Source organism: Microtus ochrogaster, linkage group LG9 (assembly GCF_000317375.1).
Source record: "Microtus ochrogaster isolate Prairie Vole_2 linkage group LG9, MicOch1.0, whole genome shotgun sequence".
Classification (NCBI taxonomy): domain Eukaryota; kingdom Metazoa; phylum Chordata; class Mammalia; order Rodentia; family Cricetidae; genus Microtus; species Microtus ochrogaster.
The window spans coordinates 27,444,587-27,449,418 of NC_022034.1; the positions used below are offsets into that span (position 1 = coordinate 27,444,587).

Consider the following 4,832-nt stretch of genomic DNA (forward strand, 5'->3'; position numbering starts at 1 on the left):
TAGACCAGGCTGGTCTCGAACTCACAGAGATCCGCCTGCCTCTGCCTCCCGAGTGCTGGGATTAAAGGCGTGCGCCACCACCGCCCGGCCTATTTCTTAGTTTTTATCTAAGTTATGAATGTTTACCTCTCTCCCCAACACACTCTCTTTAGTGTTTTGTACCTCAATAGCTGGTCCTGCCATTGAATAGGATACTGCTAAAGGACTGGCTGTGTCCATGGGTTTGAAACCCTAAACAAGCCGGGACCATCCGTTAACAAACCCAGACCATCAATCAACAAGACAAGGAAGAGGTAAATGCAAGCTGCTACCAGGAAGAAGGTGAAAATGATATCAAGCAAGATGGAGAATGAAGAAACCACAACGGGTCAAGCCCAGAGCATCTGTCCCCAGGAAAAAGAACAAAGGCGGAGCAGGCACGTGCTTGTTGGAGTATCTAGACTGGTCATTTACCTATGCCATCAACTGTTCCCTTCTCTTTATTATGTTCACATTGTCCCTTATCTCACCTGTCACAACTGCTGTTCTAGAATCTCCCATTGCCTCTAATCCCTTGACATAAATAGGTGTTTATCAGAGGATAATACTCATTAAATGAACAAGTCAAACAGAGCAAGATCCAATGAGCGAACCCTTGGCTCTCAATTCTCATCTTCGTAGTGGCATCGTGGCATTAGAGGAAGCATCCTTCCAAGGGACATTGGCTGTGAAAGCCATTCCAGCCCTGCCCCAAGCAAACAATGCAGGGCTCTTCTTTCCCAGTGGGTGTGAAATAGGTCTCAAGTTCTTGAAAGCACTTGAGCAGAACAGCTGACCTGGTGCCTGAAGCCACAGTGCCCAGCCCGGCACTCAGATAAGACCACTAATAAGGCTGGCACACGTTCAAGATCTTAACTGGCTTTGTGATTCTCGAATCACGCAACACTGCATAAAATAGGTGCTCCAGTGGGCTGCAGAGTGAAGTCAGTTCTTAGTCAGAGAAGGGCTGCAAAAAGCACAGAGAACAAAAAGCAGATTTGTTATTTCACAGCGAATTCCCTTGAAGTGGGTGGGAGTGCATTTCCATAGCACAGTGCTCGCCTGGTGTGTGTGCGGCCCAGAGTTCAGTTCCCAGAATCATAAAAACAAACAAAAACCTGGGGGCTGGAGAGACGGCTCAGTGGTTAAGGGCACTGGCCGCTTTTCCAGAGGACACCGATTTAGTTCCCAGCACCTGCATGTCAGTTCATGACTGTTTAACTTCAGCTCGAGAGGATCCAATGTCCTCCTCTGGGCCCTGCAGACACTGCACTTACATAGTGCACAGACATACATGCAGTCAAGACACCCATACCCATAAAATTAAACAAACGACAACCCCCCAACTTTCTCTGTATGATAGAGACAAAATACCTTAGGTTATTTCAAGTAATTTGCTTCTGTAAAGATTAAAGCAGAGGAAACCTCATTATTAGGCCTATTAAAATTGGCCTATTGGGGGGGGAATTATCTCTTATTATTACCTCTTATTTCTGAAAGGCCAAATAACTTAGTCTGGATTTGTTGCCTTTGGCTGGAGTAACTTTTAGCCTGGTCTGCTGGGATCCCAGGCAGGAGCTCACCCCAGGGTGATAGCCTCCTACAATTTTTATGTAACAAATTATCAAACAAGCATTTAGTGAGACCAAGCACGTGCTGGATGCTACAGGGTGAGCAGAAAGAACCTTGCCCTCAGAGTTCTCAGCCTATGGGAAAGACCAAAACAATCTACTCAATGAGTTCAAGGTTAGCCTGGGCTCCATGAGATCTTGTCTCAAAAATCACATAGGAACACAACAAAACATGAAAGTCTGCTGGGTACAAAGGTAGGGGAAATGCTCAGAAGACACAGCTAGACCAGATTTGGGAGGTACTGGGTTCAGGTGAGACTAAGGAAGGCTTCTAGAGGGTAAACTAGACCTGAAGAATGAGGGAAAGTTAGACAAGCAAATCCAAAGAAGTCTAGTCTATGGTCAGGAAACCCGCTTCAGCCGACTCTGTGTGCACGCCTACAGCCCCAGCTCCACAGACATGGAGGCAAGAGCACAGTCTAGAGAAACAATAAAACAATCTGGCCTAAAGTTTCTTTCCACAGAGTTAGATTTCATTTTTATTGGGTGTGGGCTTCTTATTCACACAACTCACTGAATTCCCGCTTGGTACAAGAAACACTAAGTGTGGTGGACCAGATGATCAATCAGCACTGGAGCACTGATTATTACCCATGCACAGAGAAGTTTGTAAGCACCTAGGAATTATTCACTCCACACCAAGAACACCAGCCCACAGATGTGACAGCCCACGGATCTGCCAGCCCACAGATCAGCCAGCCCACAGATCAGCTAGTCCATGGATCTGACAGCCTGACAGTCCACGGATCAGCCAACCCATGGATCTGACAGCCCACGGATCAGCCAGTCCATGGATCTTTGACTGTGGCATCCATCCTGTTGTACAGAACTAATTAGCCCAGGCCTGATAGACTGCTCACAACATTTAAAGTCAAGTAAATAGGGGGCAGCAGAGATGGCTCAGTGGGTAAAGAGCTTGTATCACTCTTTCAGAGGACATGGGTGAGGTCCCCAACATCTACATCAACCTGTACATCCAGCTCCAAGAGATGACTCTTGGGCCTCCATGGGCACTTGAACTCATGCATTTACCCACAAACAGCGTCCACATATACATAATGTAAATACTAATCTTTTTGAAAAATCAAATTTGTATTTAATTTTTGTATAGGTCGTTATGGCTTTAAAACACTAATTTATAAATTGGCCATGGTGGCACACACTTTCAATCACAGGACTTAGGAAGCTGAGCTAGGAACATCTTGAGTTCAAGTCAGCTTGGACCAAACATCAAGACCCTGACTCAAACAAAACAAAATAAAAACCTATGTTATAATTAAAAAAAAAAACCACAACTACTTTTAAAGTAAAAGGGCTACAACAAAATCTTCAAAATAATTTTCAGAGCTGGGGCTGTGGGCCAGGGGCTGAGTACAATCATACATGAGGCGCCGTGTTCCATCCCCATCCTGGAACCCCCAAATGACTTTTCAAGGACACCACTCCAGACAACCTGCTGTGCTAAGTGTCCTCACTTTGCCCTCCGGTCTGAAGAGGAGAGACTGTTACCTTGCCAGTGACCGGCTCCTGTGCAGCGCACTCTAGATCCCCGCTCCCTCCAGTATTAGGAGACTCACAACACCAGCAGCTCCAACGCTGGAGGTCTGGCTTCCCAGGTCCAGGAAAGTAGAGCCCTCGCTTGGCTAGGAAGCTCCAGTTCTATTTTGTTTTCAATTTCTAATTAAATAGAACCCAAGCAATTGTTTCTCAGTGAAGTGAAAAAAAATTAACAAAATCACTCCATGTTTCAGCAAGAAGTTGCCCCAGCAACACCAGCACTCCAGAGAAAGTCTCATCCAGGAAAGAGAGCTTTGGCTCCTCCCACCAGGGTCAGTAGCCTTGGCAGGCAGGTAGCCATGGTGGAGCGACAAAACCATTCTCTACCGTTTCCTAGTAATTAAATGTCACTTCATCAACCAAAACAAACTCCAGAGTAACCTGCGGCTGACTGTGTTGTTCCTGCACGATGTCATACCTTATGCTTTGCTTTATCCTTCACGACCCCAGGCCAGGAAGCAAGCTGGCCACTTCCACAGAGAAGAAAGAACACTCCAACTCAGTTCCTAAGGACATAGCCTCAGCTTTGCTTTTAGACGTCAAGCCACGTAAACCTGTGTTTTACCTTTTCTTTTCTGCTTAGACTCAAAAGCATTTAGAACAGCGGTCACTGTGACCGTTTAATCCAGCTCCTCACGCTGTGCTGACCCCAACCATAACATTACTTTCATTGCTTCCTCATAACTGTAATTTTGCTACTGGTATGAATCATAATGTAAATATCTGTGTTTTCCAATGGTCTTAGGTGACCTCTGTGGAAGGGTTATTTGACCTCCCCAAAGGGGTCACGACCCATAGGTTGAAAACTGCAGATTCAGAGTTTTCCTTAAGTGCCACCCCTCGACTGGGTGCTGTGCTCCTTACAGCATCCCGAGGCAGGCTGGGTAGGGCTCTGATGTGGGAAGGTCATTTGTCTATCTGTTGCTTTCATTGGTTAATTAATAAAGAAACTGCTTGGCCTGATAGGTCAGAACATAGGTAGGTGGAGTAAACAGAACAGAATGCTGGGAAGAAGGGAAGTTAGGCAATCGCCATGCCTCTCCTCTCTGGGTCAGACGCAATGGAGCCAGCCGCCAGGTCAGGCATACTGAATCTTTCCCAGTAAGCCACCACCTCGTGGTGCTACACAGATTATTAGAAATGGGTTAATCAAGATATGAGAGTTAGCCAAGAAGAGGATAGATATAATGGGCCAGGCAGTGTTTAAAAGAATACAGTTTCTGTGTAATTATTTCGGGTGTAAAGCTTGCCATGCAGGAGCCCAGCAGGACGAAAAGCAGGCTGGCCCGCAGCTCTCACTACAGGGCCCCACTCACAGTGGAACTAAAGTGCTCCAGAATCCTTGGCTTGTGAAGATTTCAGCAGAGGAGACTGGTTTTGAACCAACTCTTTTCACTCTGAGATCCTAAGTGTTTTTCTACCACATTATACTTTTATGAGACAATTCTTAATTGAAATAGCCAAGTACTGACTAAAATTTTTGTATGGTGATTTGGTTTACCAATATAGTTTTTTTTATTCCATGCTGGGAGTTGAGCCCAGGTAAAACTCTTTACCACTGAGTCAAAATCCTATGTTTCCACACAAAATGATTTTACTCGTAAATGAAGGATGCTCAGCCCTTTC

General features: G+C 45.6%; 1 protein-coding gene across 1 annotated transcript in view; it reads right to left on the bottom strand.

Moving 5' to 3' along the window:
* The window catches only part of LOC101991582, a 177,353-nt gene extending 174,034 nt beyond the window's left edge, over positions 1-3,319 (bottom strand). Inside the window, exon 1 of the mRNA XM_026787503.1 lies at positions 3,159-3,319. The gene's annotated coding sequence lies outside the window, so the exon portion shown is untranslated. The remainder of the gene's footprint in view (positions 1-3,158) is intronic.
* Positions 3,320-4,832: the final 1,513 nt, after the last annotated feature.